The following is a 16,022-nucleotide window of genomic DNA, read 5'->3' on the forward strand; positions in this document are numbered from 1 at the left end:
TGTGTAGGCAAATTAATGTCTGGTTTGTTAGGAAAGAAGAAATAGAAAAGGTTATCTGAAGTGCACGATACACGGTGACCCTGATTCTAAGAAGTGATTGTTGGAAACTAAATGCAAAAACTGGAAGTTGTACAAGACAGGCATGATACCATATATGGAACTGTTATTGATCATCTTACAGGAAACAGGTGTCTGCAGACAGAGAAGTATAACTACGGCCAAGGTGCTTGTGTTGGCGGTTGTGTTGGGCAGAGGCTGAAAGTATAAAGTGTTTGTGTGAGCTGTTCAAGGGGCTCCTCTTGCTGCAGAGCTCGGGGAGCACATATGCATACGATTTAATGATTTATTAAATGCAGTTGGACTGCAGGAAAAATACTATATCTCTGGTATTTAATTGCCTTTGTCACAACTAAACAGGCTGACTGCAACGACAGATATCAGGAATAAAATAAATATAAACAATAGTAAGCTCATATTAACACACAGTTATCAGTAATAGTTTGCTAATGTGCAAATTATTCAGGGGCAAAGTAATGCATATAACGCAAACATGATTCAGAGTTCATAGTTCTTGTCTAGGATTGTGTAGGGGGCTAGTAGAGGGGAGGGGAGTTGGGACGGGATGGTATGGGAGGGGTGTGGGCTGGAGACTTTTGTTTAGCAGCCTGACTGCTTGGGGAAAAAACTGTTCATCATTCTGGTCGTCCTTGCTCAGATAGAGCAGTATCTTCTTCCTGAGGGCAGGAGGTCAAACAAGTGATGAGCTGGATGTAATTGGTGACTGATGATGCTGTGAGATCGGCATAGACTGCAGGACGTGAAGATGGTGGTGATGTCTGGTAACTGGGCCTCGATGATTTTCCCTTTATTACTTCCTGAAGAGCTTGCTGCTCCGCCCTTGTGCAACTGGTGAACCACATTAACATGCAGTATGTCAGCACACTTTCGATGGCACAGTGGTAGAAATTCACCAGAAGCTTCAGCGGTAGGTTTGCTTTCTTCAGTTTTCTCAGGTAAAAGAGGCACTGTTGAGCTTCCCCAATCACTGAGGCAGTATTGGTGCTCCAGGACAGTTCCTAAGTCACTGTCGGCCCAGGATCTTGAATTTGGAGACCCTCTCCACTGCCTCATCATTTATGTAGAGTGGGTTGTGGTTGTGTTGTCCTGACCTGCAAAAGTCCACGATCACCTCCTTGGTCTTCTTGAGGTTTAGAGCCAGGTTGTGACTGTTACACCATACTGCCAGCTTTTGTGCTTCACTCCTATAGACAGACTCATCATTGTTTGCGATGAGGCCGAACACTGTGGTATCATCAGTGAATTTAATGATGGAGTTAGAAGGATAAGAGGGGAAGCAGTCATGTCTAAAAAGGATGTAAAGTAGTGGGCTGAGCACACATCCCTGTGGAGCACCAGTGATTAGGGATAAAGTGGATGATACGTGCTTGCCAAGTCTGATAAACTGTGTACGGTTTGTTAAAAAGTCCAAAACCCAGTTGCATAATGATGTATTAAGTCCCAGATCCTGTAATTTGTAATGAGTTTGTTGGGCAGGATTGTGTTGAAATCAGAGCTATAATCGATGTGTTCTTATGCTCCAGGTGTTCCAACGCAGTATGAAACACAGTAGCTATTGTATCCTCTGTCGATCTGTTCTCCCTGTAGGTATACTGTATATTTGCTCATTGGACCCATAAAATCTAGCTGGCAACATTGGGGGTCTCCAAGGCATACGCCAATAAGACCAGCACCAGATAAGCACCAGTATCAAACTAACTGAAGACACCCAGTCGACATCCAATCACATGCTATCATCTGTCATCTTCCTTCTACATATCATTTTGTTCCTTATTTGTGATATTTTGTGTCTCAATACACTTTGTGGTTTCTATTTTGCAAACAATGCAAACAATGCAAACAATACATTTTAATTTTTGTTTTTCAGTGCTTAATTTCGGGCCGTATATAGTAGATGCTCGCATGATGTAAGGTTGTATATATATATACTATGCATCTGTTTTTGTATTTCCTTTTGCTGCCGTGATATTTCTGTTTTCCTGCAAGTTTGTTTTATTCTAATATTATCTTAATTCAAAGTAATGTGCAACATGAGCACTAATATGCTTTCAGAGTTTAGCACAATCAGCACATGATTTTGCAGCATATCATATAATATAAACTATTTATAATTATTTTAATTATTTAAACTAGTTTTGTGTTACATGCATGATTTTTGGGGAGGAGAGGGTTAACCAGATGTAGCACTACAATTCAGAATTTTATCACATTGCAAAGCCCCATCATAACAACCCAAAAAAGAGTGAAAACAGTGTATGCTGTGAGGAGAGAAAACAGTGACGACAAGATGCATAATCCATCATATTTCAAAAGTTGTCTAAGGCAAACGTCAGTGAAATCCTGGCATCTTAACTCCCCAGATGTACAGATGGTGAAATCCGGCTGTTGTCAGTGCAGGTTGAAAGACTTTCATATTCAAAGGTTTTCAAAGTAGTTCTCCAGGGTCTGTCTGTCCTTACGCTGCAGTTTATAGTCTTATGTAACAGTATGATTTCCTGTGTCATTTACTCTAATGTCGTCCTGTGTCGTTTACTCCCTGTGGAGGAGATGCTCCTCCGCTTCTCGCATTTTACAGTCACAATGTAGCACTTTCGTTGACTATGTGTGAAAGTAAGGTCTTTACAGAATATCTTTAGTTGCGACAAAGAGTTACACACTGGGGTTGTAGTCACACTGCTTTCTACATGCTGATTCTGTCTCTAGGTTGAATTTCAGAGACCTTTTATATAGTTTAGATGCATTTAGACAAAGTTGTGCTGAAGACATCTCCAGAATAAGGAGCCGTGTTTGTCTACTACTCCTCTGGATGCACCAGTGTCTCCTGGTGCTGTTGCAATAATCAAGACTGACACAGACACACGTACTATAATCCCCATTGATTAGAAACCTGAGATCAAAGGCTTCCACTGCTGTCACTCTCACCTCCTGTCTCAACTCTGCTTATGCTGCTCCTTTCTTTCATTTCCTCTCTTTGTCCTTCTTGGTCCAGTCACTGTGTTTATATGAATGTGTTTATTTGTATGTTTCTCTTTTGTTCTGAGGTTCACTTTCTTATTCTCGTCTCATTTGCTTCTTATCTCTTGCACCTGTTTCAATAGCCACTGTATGTTTACATAAAGCCTTTCATTATACTAATAACCAGAAGCTAAGCTCAACAGAACACTTCAGTCAGAATAAACTGCCTCACGCTAAAAGAAATGTCTCTCCACATGCTTGACCGCATAATATTTAGTAGTTTAGTGAATTCCAAATCATGACCAGTGCTGTGGGTGGCTCGCCTTCTCGTGTTTAATGACTGCAGGAGTAATGAGACAGTTTAATCAGTAGAAGCGTCAATATTAAAACGGCCACGGTTCCAAAAAAACTGCCAGTTGCCATTTCACTTTCTCTCTCTTTTCTCTTTCCATCTCCATTTTACTCCCTCTCCCTTTCTCTCTCCAAGTCTCCATATTCCATTAAGACGATGAAGATGTTTTATCACCCACTGGTTTCCCTTGTGCATTCCAATTCTGAATTCTCATCCATGGAAAAAATATCTATGAATATATTTGCAGACGCACCACAGCATTAGAATGTGCTCTTTAGTCTTAACCTTATATATTTATGATCAGACCACTGACATAAGGAATCTCTGAGCCTCCAGCATATTTAATCCTTGCTCACACACATACACACACACACACACACACACACACACACACACACACACACACACACACACATACACACACACATTATTAAAACATAACAGTCAAACTAGCTGAAAATTTCAAGTAATGGACTCACATCTGATGATTCAACATGTACAGTAGTTGTTGCGTTGGTTGCACTGGAACAATTCATATAAAAATTCATCATATAGAGAAGGGGTGCTCAAATACAAGTCTTAGTTCCACTTAAAAATATCCACTGCATCAAAGGTCCAGTAAGTGTACACTGCATGACAACATTTCAGTACAAAAACTCCAGAACTCTTGACATATACAGCATTTCTGTGTTAATGGGAGCTGTGACACTGTGACACGTTTACAAAAGTGTTTATTAATGAGTCTGCTGCAGAGTTCTTCACTGTATTCACTGTTGAAAATGTTCAGTTATTCTGTAGTCTTGATATCCCGACTTCAACTGGTTCAGTTTTGTTAGTCTCACCTCTGTGTTTTCAGGAAATTTTTTGTTCAAAACAGGCATGTTTGGTGTCGTTGTGTTCCCACTCTTCATCGTAGCCACTGTTTCATTACAAAATCAAGCACAATGGTTTTGTGCCTCCCTCGGGCAAAATGAACGCATATTTTTCACTGTCAACCTTTATTTTTTTGTATCAGCTAGTTTAGAACAAGCTATTTTACTTTCCACTTTTACTCAACAACAAACTTGCTAACTTAGGTGACTAGTGGGCAGCTGAATGATGACAGCTGAGGTGACATGATAGAGATGGATCACTCAAAAGCAGTACAGGTCACGTTGTGGTTAAATTTTGTTCCCGGTCTGGATCTGGACCGAATAACAATTTGATCCAGGACCGAGTTTGCCTATTGAGTTTATATGATGTAGAGCAATCGGATCACAACTGCACAGAAAAGGAGGTCCAACTAGTTTATATTGAACAACTGTGAGACTGCAGCAGGATTTCATGTAAGTAGTAGTTCAAGTAACATGTAATCAAAATATGTAACTCTATACAGTAACTTGTAGTAGAAAAAAATGTTTTTTCTTTTATTGTCTGTTGCCCCTTTTAAATTATGGCATTAAAAGGCATTAAATTATGTTGAGCTAATTATTAAATATGCACACAATGATGCTGCTACTGCAAAGACTGTAAGAAAACTCATGGAGCATAAACTGAGAGCTCCTCATCATAATCCTGTTTATACAACTAAAAGCATTATTTTCATTATCCAGAGAAAATGGTGTTTGGAGTATTGGAGCTCAGGAGCTCAGCATCCTGGCGACACCTGATATACTCTGGTGATTTTACTGTTCAAACCTGGAATCTACATGGAACAATTGACTAGTCCAGTGTGTAAATAAGCACAGTAGGCCAGGTTGTTAGGGCTGTGCTGGAAAATTTAATTAAGTGATGAAGATACCCTTGCTGTTTAACTCATATGTAATTAGTCAGAGCAGTGCAGCATACTCCCAAATCGGAAAATACAATGAAACACACGTATCATTCGTAATGCTGGAATGCATTATACAAGAGGAACCGTTAATCTAACCGAGTACAGATGTTGCTGTAATCACATCAAAAATTATACTTCATTTGTCTATGTAAATGGAGAAAATGAAAAATGTATAAAAAGTGAAAGAGTCAAAACTTAAAATATAGTTTAAGGTAGCTCTGCATGTGTCCCTCTGCCAATTAAAGCTGAAAAAAAATGTTCTTTCCAATTCAGGAAAGATATGTCTCAGCTATCACGAGGAAAACCATAAACAAAGTAACTACCAATACGACTGTGTTTGTGCGCCAGCTTTGTGCTCTGCTGGAATGTAGATGGTCTGGCTTGATTTATTATCCACATGTGTTACTTTTCATAATACGAGAAGACAGTTATGTAGGCTTATTGTGATTGGACAACAGAAATTGAAACTGATCTCCAGGTAGAAAAATGCAATGCACATACATGTTCACAGTTGGCACTCGCTGACTTTTCTAGCCTGCATGTAAGTGTGTGTGTGTGTGTGTGTGTCTACCATGTGATAGTGAAGTGACAATCCATTTTTGTTCCTATTAGAAAGCCAGTTATGGTGATGAATACATACATAAAATTAGCCCAAGATGAGGGCTAATTGTCTGATTAGATGTGCTTCAGGTTGATAGATGCACAATAAGCCCATGCACATAAAACAGTCATTAAGGAACATTAGACCATTAAATTGAGCATTACACTATAGCTAGAGGGAAAAATATGGATGTTCATTAATGCCTCTATACACATAGGAGTCTGTCCGTGTTTGTGTGTGTGCACATAACCTTTTCTACAAGTGCTTTGTTCTCTTGTTGCTGGTCTCTCTCTGACTGTGCACCTGTCCAGCAGAGGGGAGAGATTAAATAAGCATTACACCAATTACACATTTGAACTGCTTTCTCCCTGACTTAAGAGTACATCATTCCCTGGAAAGAACTTGAAATGCAAATTGCTTGCTGGTAAAGACGTACATGCTGTAACACCTTTAACATGGCAGAAGTGTTTATTTCGCCCACAAACAGTATAACACTGTACACAAACCACAAGCAGAAACATACACTTGTTCCTTCATGAGTTTTCTCTATTCCTTATGGCTTGTTAGTGTGTAAACATGTTTGCCAAAGAATAAAGATGTTATTGTAAATTAGCAATGCAAGTCAGCATTCATATTCACAGAACAAACAAGCACTGCCTTCAGTCCCTTTCTTATAAGTATAGTGGAACAATGAAGCACTGCAGGGAAACTTAAGGCACACACACACGCATTTATATACACACACACACACACAAGCAAGAGCACACAAATACAAGCAAGAGAGCACACACAAGCACGTAGAGGCATAAGTAAAGAACAGGAAAATATCAAGGCTCTTCTATCAACATGGAAGAAGGGAAAAGTACTCATTTGCTTTTCTTTTCTGGGCTGCAGCTGAGGGGGGTTTTTTGTGGAAGCACACCTCCTGCGGCACACTCACTCAAACACAGACATGCATGCCCACGCAAACACAAAACCAAGCCCTGTTTGCTCTTGAGGGTGTCTCACTCACCCTCTGAGAGACAAAATGACATGCTTTTCTAGCCAGGCTGTTTTCAGCTCAGAGGAATTGCAAATTCTCTAAAAACTGGTGTCATTTTCTCTTGAGTTTCCTCCAACGAAGGAGGTTGATTAAATAAACAAAGGAACTGTTAGTTTCTGCAAACATAGGAAGAGCGAAAGATACACATCTCTGTCTGTCCTCTTCAAGAGGGGAATCAACATGCAAATAAAATATATATCTCAATGTATTTAGTGCATATTTGATACTTAATATGCAGTATGATATGCAGTGACTAGATGATACATAGATAATACAAATGATACATTTAAGTATTTTCTGATCTGATGCCCTCTGCAGCACAAACTATAGTTTGCTGTGCTTTTTAAATCACGTTTGACCATTACAAAAAGGATTCATATGAAAGTTTACTGATCTGCCATGGTTAAAATGTCTTGTTGGTTCGTGTCATGTCTGACTGTGTTTAGGGCCAAATGCAGCAAAGTCACTGAAATTAGGGCTGCAGCTAATGACTATTTTCATTATTGATTCAACTGACAATTGTTTTGTTGATGAATCGATTAATTAAGTGTTTCATCTATGTAATGTCACAAAATAAGAAAGAAAAATCCCAATCCAGTTTTCCAGAGCCCAAGATGACGTCCTCAGCAGTCTAAAACCCAAATATGTTCAGTTTACAATGATACATGGCAAAGATAAGCGGCAAATCATTGCATTTGAGAGGCTGAAACTAGAGAATGTTTGGTGTTTATTATTATTTTTGCTTGCAAAATGACTGAAAAAATGAATCGATCAATCAAAATCATAGCTAATAACTAATTGATTTATCGACAAATCGTTTCAGCTCTAAGTGAAACTAAAGATTCTGACCATGATATCTGCCTCAAAATAAAATATTCAAAAATGAATGTAAAAAGACAAAATACAGAATTTATTGACACAAAAATCTTCAACAGACATTTCATCTGCAGACAAAGGTTTCTGCAAGCCACACACACAAATACACACCAGCTATTTGTATTACTCCTGCATGCTGTCCCACTGGGAGAGGAGAGAGTTACAGATGATCCTGTTTCCCTCCTCAGACTGCTTTGTAGTTGTGAGAATGAGAAACGCTTTAGAATGTAAATCATGTTATGTTCTCGCAGTTTATTCACTGGCCTGAAAAATGCTGTTTTCACAAAAAATCTGAGCATAAATAAAAAAATATAAGACAACAGAAATGAATATGTGTAATAAATTTGCATTCCTCTATCTTGGCACCTAACCAAACAATAGCATAAAGTTTTAGAAGGAAAGTTGGGAGGTATGGATTTCTGACGGAACTGCAGAGTTTCTTTAAAAGAAGTGTAGGAAAGCCAGCACCTACCCTTTTCTTCTGCCATCCTGTAATGTCTTCCTAAAGCCAAAAAGAAGGTCTGGGCTTAATCAACAATAACCTTTAACCTCAGGATATGGATGTACTTATATTCAACTTTGGTTTTGGAATTACTTCAAAGGTAAACTGAAAGTGCCTTCTCAACGTTAAAGTGTCAGTCTGACACTTCACAGGACTTGTCCTCCTCTCATTCTACCTCCGAAGATCCCCAACTGTGTCAGAAAGTGGGATTTATGACACTGACTAAAAGCAATCCCCTTCTTTCATCAACTCCTCAGGTCTTAGAAAACACTGGATTAAAAGACTTTTCCTAGGAAAAAAAAGACTGTCTTACCACAATTTAACCTCATCAGCCTACTTTGATGAGTTAGGACAATCCTGTCACCAGGTTTATTGTCTGTCCTTTCTATCTCAAATTCTCTTTGCCTGTCGCTCCACGCTCACACACACAGACACACACAGCAACAAACTTCCCCTCTCACTTTCTTTTCCCACTCTGGCGTGACATCAGATAAGAACATTAGCCAGGCGCCAATCAGTAAAAATTAAGTAAGGCCTTCCTCAAGTTGAATCCACTATATATTGTGTGTATTAAGCCAAAGTTTGATTCAATGTATTATTAAGGATATAATCATCTTGCAACCCATATATTATTGGTCACGAAGTAATGCCAGTCAAAATGGTCCAACTCTGATCTATCTACGGTAAAATTCATCCAAGTTAATTATGTTAAATTGCCCCACATTACACGAACCAACATCGCCCTCCAATGGTCACGTTCAGTAAAGTTTTAAACACTGAAGAGAGCCTGTAAGAATGTGCACTATTTTCTGGCTATGTTATTCACGAAAGTGCTGTTAATCTTTATGCGACTTGTGGTAGAAATTCAATGTGTGTACGAAGGATTATATTGATAGGTGTAGTGAAGAACTGATATCCAGTGGTCTAGTAGAAATATAATTTGGAACGATATGCATGTTTAACAAACTGCAGTTATTTTATTGTGCTGTTCTAATCTTCATATTTACTGTGTACTAGACATTGAAAAGTTTGATGAGTGAAGAATCAACGTTAGTAGTTATAAAATAGAATTTAGTTAACATTAAAAGTAGGTTTGTTAAGTAACCATAGTATATTTTCATTAGACTGAGCTGATTGCTGTTTAAACTTTTGGTATGAGAAATATCTTGATAGAAGAGGTAAAAGACCATTAATATGAAATAAAGTCAGCGAAAACTGCATTTTTATTTTATTGTGTAACCTAATTGAGTATTGTTTAACCCAGGTATTGAATAGTTGATTATAATATAGATGTGTGTTGTCTCTGAATGTTTGTAATGTATTAAACTATGCAATTTATTCAAAAGATAACCAAAGTGAATTAGATTCAATCAGGATTGGATCACATGTTTTCTCTCAGACAAAGGATTTTCTGTTCGCGGGGAGATTAGGTGTCTCCACCCTAGAACATGCCCATGAGGCCAACATAAAATCAGCGTGACGCTCTCCGCTCGCATCTTTTCTCCCTGTCGTCCTTTTTGCATCTAAAAGGAGATGCAGGTCGCGTGTCTAAGGGCTTTGCCATTTTAACTTTCTCCACAATTTTTTTTTCTCATATCACGTGATCCCCCAAGTTTAACTTTCTTTTTTCTTTTCTTTTGTCAAGCTACATGCATTATTTTAATTCCAGTGAAACAAACTTTATGTTGCAAATCTTTCGCACCTAGTAACTTCAAGTAAAGTTTCGTTCAGCCGGCAAAGTTATTTTTCGAGTTATTTTAGTAAGAAAGTCAGTCAGTCAGTCAGGAGACTTCAAGGCAAACAACCCACTCTTCCATGGACCAAGACATCTTCACGTTGCTGTTTCCCAGAGACATTCACTTGTCAACCAATTTAGCTAAATAAATATGCATTTATCAGTATGCCGTTGTCTTAAGATCACTGTATCGGCACACACTATTTCAGACATGAGATTGATCAAAACTGTCTTCTGTGTCTCCTCCCGGCACAAAAACAAAGGGAGGTGGTGCCCTGGTTATTACAAGATAATTCATTGATAAAAGTAGGTATAATTCCCACACAAGAATAGGAGTGGAAATCATAGATTTGGCATACGGATGTCACGAAGTGTTTGAATTCTTACAATCTACACAGTGGTGTGGAGGAGTAGACTAAAGGATTTAGTGTCCTATGCTTAATGACTTGTTACACAGCTCCCATCTGCTGTTGTTTTATGCCCATGCTTGTAAGCAATGGGTTTAATAATATTAAATATTTAAAAAAAAAAATCACAATACAAGCACCCAACAGAGAGAGACATATGGCAAGATTAGTGCATGTAGTATTGATTCTAATTTGCATAGTAGTGGCATGCAATTGTTTTGTTGTGCTTTTTTTGTTTGTTTGTTTTGTTTTGTTTTTTTTTTTCAATTTAAGCATTTCACTTGATTCATATACTTTGGAAATAACTATGAGTTTTCATTCCTCAGCGTGGGCTGGAAGGCAAGGCTGACAGGCAGTGGGGACAGGGTTTCCGAAGCTATACGACCATCCGACAAGCAGTTCTGAAGAACCATACTGGCATGGCAGCTTTACTACAACTTCACACAGCTGCAAGCGTCGCCGCAGACTCTGAAGCCACATTCAGACAGGATTGATTTCTCTAGAGGAGGTGGAGTGACTTTAACATGAACTGTGCTGGTCAGTGATTTTAATCCAGTCCAGAGTGCATTTTTCACCCCTGCTCCTGTAATAATTACAACTGCAATTTTTTGGCAAACTCAATGGTCCTCCTGTAATTTAAATCTTGTTCGGTGCAACATACTTGTATCTTAAAGTGTATATCTGAGTTTATTCTGCAGAAGGAGCTGTTTTTTGCCTCTACTGCATTTTAACAGCCCAGTGTGAAATTTGACTTGTGTGAAAATGAAGGAAGTCAAGCATGTTTTGCTTATCTGTGGCCCGTTTCACCAAATTTTCAACATCGAAGCTGTGACACGAGATCATTCCCTCTTTCATTCATTTTGACACGTTTAACTGATCAAAAGAAACATCATACTTTCCACCCTTGCATGAGGATGGGAGAGCAGTGTAGGACACACAAATTCATCATCAATTTGTGAGTGACAAACATTTGTGAAATGTGGCACTGGCACTATTTGCAATCTGCATGTAAGCAGTGCTGTTTTTTTGTGAAATTGCTTTTGTGAAGCGGGCCCCTGATAGACGGAAAATATGTGATCACCATCATGTAGGTCTATTTGGGAGCAAATACTATGATGGAAAAAATTACATGGTACAGGTCAAACCATCTGCAGCTGAACACCTCCAAGACCAAAGAGACGGTGGTGGACTTCCAAAGGACCAGACCCAATCTACAACCGGTCCCCATTGAGGGGGTCGATGTGGAGGTGGTCAGGACCTACAAGTACCTGGGGCTGCTACTCAACGATAGACTGGACTAGTCAGCAAACATTGACACTCTTAACAGAAAGGCGCAGAGCTGGCTCTTTTTCTTGAGGAGGCTGCGGTCCTTCAACATCTATAGGAAACTCCTGCAGATGTTTTGCCAGTCAGTTGTCACCAGCATTCTCTTCTATGCTGTGGTGTGCTGGGGGGGCAGCACTAAGAAGAGGGACACTATGCGGCTGGAAAAGCTGGTATGAGGAGAGCTGGCTCTGTGGTTGGCACAGAGCTAGATTCCCTTATGTCAGTGGTAGAGAGATGGACTCTAAATAAACTGTTGTCCGTCATGGACAATGCCCGCCACCCCCTGCACAGCATATTCACTAGGCAGAGCAGTATGTTCAGTGGCAGACTGCTGTCTCAGACCTGCTCAACAGACTGAGTGAGGAAGTCTTTTGTCCCCCAGGCCATACAGCTATTCAACGCCTACCAGCAATGGCGAGGTGAAATTGACTATTAGGCTTGATGCTGCCTCTCCGTTGCTACCCATGGTTACTGGCTATGTGAGCCTTACGCACAATTTGTCTTCGTATTCATTTACATATTTATCTCCAATTTGTATTTTATATTATTTAAAGTCATCATTATTCTTGCATTGTTAATCACCTTGCATTTGCACTACCTCCATTGGCACATACTCTAGTATTTCTAGTGGCTATACTATCACTATTATATCACACTACTATCACTGATGTATCCATCTATCTATCTATCTATCTATCTATCTATCTATCTATCTATCTATCTATCTATCTATCTAAAGCCATCAAGAGAGATCAACATGATCAAATAATCTATTTTAATCTTGAGAACAGATGGGCAGGTACCTGTATTCTCTTTTGGCTAGTTCTGCTGAATGTCTATTACAGACCACATTCTGTAATTTTGCGATGGTCAAAATGCTGCCCAAAACGATTAATTAAATCATCAAGGAGTAAAGTAAATATTTAATTTCCCACCTCACCATATTATGTTAATCCCATTCAAATGGGGCTTTAATTTTATTTAGAGAAAGAGTTGCAAATGATGAACAAGCTACTAATACCGGGCTTTACAGAAGGCAGTTTGCCACTTTGCAGTAAGACATACAGTATAATGAGATGGAGTCTGTTGGCAAACTTCAAGTAGATTTTTTTTTAATGTGCACTTCAATCTGCAAACACAGAGAAGCTAATGTGTATTATGGTCTATATTCCTGAACCTCAACATAATTCTATACCAAAGCTGAACCACTACATAAATCATATTGGCTTATTGAATTGAGAAAGTATGAAATATCTCAGATGATAGATAGTTGGTATTTAGTCAGGATGGCACACAGCCACTAGTGAATTCTGTGTGTGTGGGGGGGTGGGAACAGAAACAAAAAATACATATAGAGACCCAGAGAGACATAGATTGAAAGACATCCTCTCTCTCACACACACTATCTCTCTCTCTCTCTCTCTCTCTCTCTCTCTCTCTCTCTCTGTCTCTCTCTCTCTCTCTCTCACACACACACACACACACACACACACACACACACACAGTGCACTGTATTGTGCCATATGGTGAGTTTGGGCCTTGAATCAGGCTTGTCTCTCAGTGTGCAATTTTTTATCAGTGGAAGATCCCATTTCCGTTGTGTTGATGCAGCAGATGGATTTCCTCCCCTTAACCATTCATCACCTGCCACACCAAAACCTGCCTTTGCCCCCTTTACGCCAATGAAAAATGGGTTTTAGACCATCTTTTTCCTCAAGAAAATAAAAGTCGTTTACCGTGTCATCAAGCAGGTTTCATCACAGGTTCCCACTAGAGTTTTTGTGCAGAGTTTTTGTGTTTCAGAAAGGCAGCCAAAGGGGAAATCTACAGTAATATTGCTCTGATACACATAGAAGAGTGGAGAGGAAACTTAAATATGCATGTAAGTTACTGTTACTGTATAAGAAATAATTGCTGTTTTACTACTATCAATTTTAGATAAAATGTAAAATGTATCCATGGTTGATTCATCATAATCATGTTTAGCCTGAACCACTGCCTGATGTGAACATGTGAAAACTTCTGCACTGCTGGTCACTTGTTCACAACAGATTTGAATTTCTCATTCTTTTAGTTTCAGTACATCTATGCAAATGAATAAGTACAACTGTCCACAATTTGCATAGTTTACCAAATGCATATGTCTTGCTGAACAAAACTGATTATGTTGCTTCTCAGTTGAATAGTTGTACTTTCCAAAACATGTAGGACTTCTTTCAACGTGTAAGTCATCACATGCACAGTAGTCTATTCCATTCTCAAAATCTCTCAAGCATATATTCCATAACTAACATTGATATGGAAGTTTTGTAACATCTACTGAACTGGTAAATTGCCTGTCAGGTGAAACTTGAGCATCACCAATGAAGGAGAGTTTCTCAAATCTTACATCAACCAATAACACATCCTGTCAAGTTAGATGACAGGTGCTATTCATGATTATGGATATTGTTAAACATATTTATAGAGCTTGACCACCAACAGAATCACTACAGTTTCTGAACATGGAGAAACCTGGCCGGGTAAATAATGAACAGAGGCAACTGCCTGCTCATAGGAGAGGAGGACGAAGAGGAAGAGGAGTAAGGATGTGTGGTGGTGTAGTGAGGGGAAGTCAGCAGGAAGTTAGAGGAAGATGCAGAAGAGTACAAAGACATAGAGCTGTTCCAGATTAAATATAGGCCACAATTGTGGACCATGTGATTAACCATTGCCTTACAATGGCAGAGGCTGGTTGCTGAGTGCAGCCTAATGTAAACCCGTCTACAGTGGTTTCACTTATCCAAAAATTCTGCAGGGAAAACAGATACATACTCACTCATTACTGTAATTATTCATGTTCCAGTATTCCAGTTAATGCTGTAAGAAATATATGAGGCACACAGTACAGTGCATTACAGAACAGTACAAATATAGTAATATGAGCTATTTCTGAATTCCAGTGTGTCGGACTTGACAATTACCTTCTGCTGGTGGCAGCAGAGCAGTTTGTACGCCTCAGCAAGATCAAGAGATCTGCAGCATGGTGACAGCAAATAATGTTAGATTGAGAGAAATCTAGAGAGCAGTTTTTTAGAGGACAATGGCGTCTTTCAAAATATCAATTCTGTCAGCATCTCTACAATAGAAAGAGTGTTGAAAAGACATCAGATGACCATGAAACAACTCTACAAGGTGCCATTTGAGAGAAACTGTGACAGTGTGAAGGATTTGCGATGCCAGTATGTACAGGTAAAGCAGTGGTGTGCACTACACAGTAATATATTGTACTGTTTTATGAGTTTTCCTTCATTATGGCCTGTATATACTTATTGAAGTTGAAGAGAAGAAAACAGAACATTTACTGTATATTTTGCTGTAACTGTATGATTCTACAGTAAAGTTGATTTGATATTTTATTTACAGTATTACAGAGAATAATGGAACTGGAAGTAAGTGAAATCCCTCACACCCTTGTGTTTGTGGATGAGGCTGGTTTCAATCTGGCAAAAGGCAGGAGATGCAGCCGAAACATTATAGGCCACCGAGCCACAGTGGATGTGCGAGGCCAACGTGGGGGCAATATAACAATGTGTGCTGCAATATCTGAGAATGGTATAAGTACACATATTCCCATTATTGACCCATACAATACCCACCCCACTCCTGATGTTCTTGGATATCCTCTACAGAGATCTTATCCCTGAGAATGAGAGAGGTTTGATAAGACTTGCCAAATTTTGCATAACTGTGTGGGATAATGTAAACTTCCGCCATGCAAAGGTCATCAGGGAATGGTTTGCTGTCCACCAACGGATGCTGTTGGACTTCATTCCACCATATTTTCCATTCCTGAATCCAACTGAGGAATTATTTTCTGCATGGAGAGTGTATAGAGAGTATATGATCATCGGCCTCAGGATCAGATGTCTCTGCTTGCTGCAGTGGATGCTGCTTGTGATGACATCACAGCAGAAGATTGCAGAGGTTGGTTGCGGCATGTGAGAAATTTTTCCCCTCGTTGCATTGCAAGGGAAATATCAGGTGTGATGTCGATGAAAATCAGTGGCTAGACAGACAGGAGCGACAGGACGTCCAGTGAGGTGGATGGAGACTTTAGTGCAGCACTATAGCTTTACACAATACAATACTACAATACTATATAGTATTTTTGGTTTCCACAGCACATGAATTTTTTTATACTGATGCATTTTTGTACTTTACTGTGCTGTGTAAGTTTTCTGCTTAATGTGTTGTACTGTGTTGTAAGACCTTTGCAGTTACTGTAGATAAAAATAAGCTACATGGAAATGTGAGGACCCTTTTGCTGTACAAAGTGTAATGTAAAACCTTGTA

The 16,022-nt window shown here is 39.2% G+C and overlaps 1 protein-coding gene across 6 annotated transcripts in view; it reads right to left on the minus strand.

The window, feature by feature from the left end:
• tnr (tenascin R (restrictin, janusin)) overlaps positions 1 to 16,022 on the minus strand; it is a 188,583-nt gene that overhangs the window by 90,826 nt on the left and 81,735 nt on the right. For 5 of the 6 annotated variants that reach the window (XM_067605818.1, XM_067605819.1, XM_067605820.1 and 2 more), the window contains one exon: positions 6,050 to 6,102. The exons of the other annotated variant lie outside the window; for it this stretch is intronic. The gene's annotated coding sequence lies outside the window, so the exon portion shown is untranslated. The remainder of the gene's footprint in view (positions 1 to 6,049; positions 6,103 to 16,022) is intronic. 6 annotated transcript variants of the gene reach the window in all.

The sequence above is a fragment of the Thunnus thynnus genome, chromosome 12 (assembly GCF_963924715.1).
Source record: "Thunnus thynnus chromosome 12, fThuThy2.1, whole genome shotgun sequence".
NCBI lineage: Eukaryota > Metazoa > Chordata > Actinopteri > Scombriformes > Scombridae > Thunnus > Thunnus thynnus.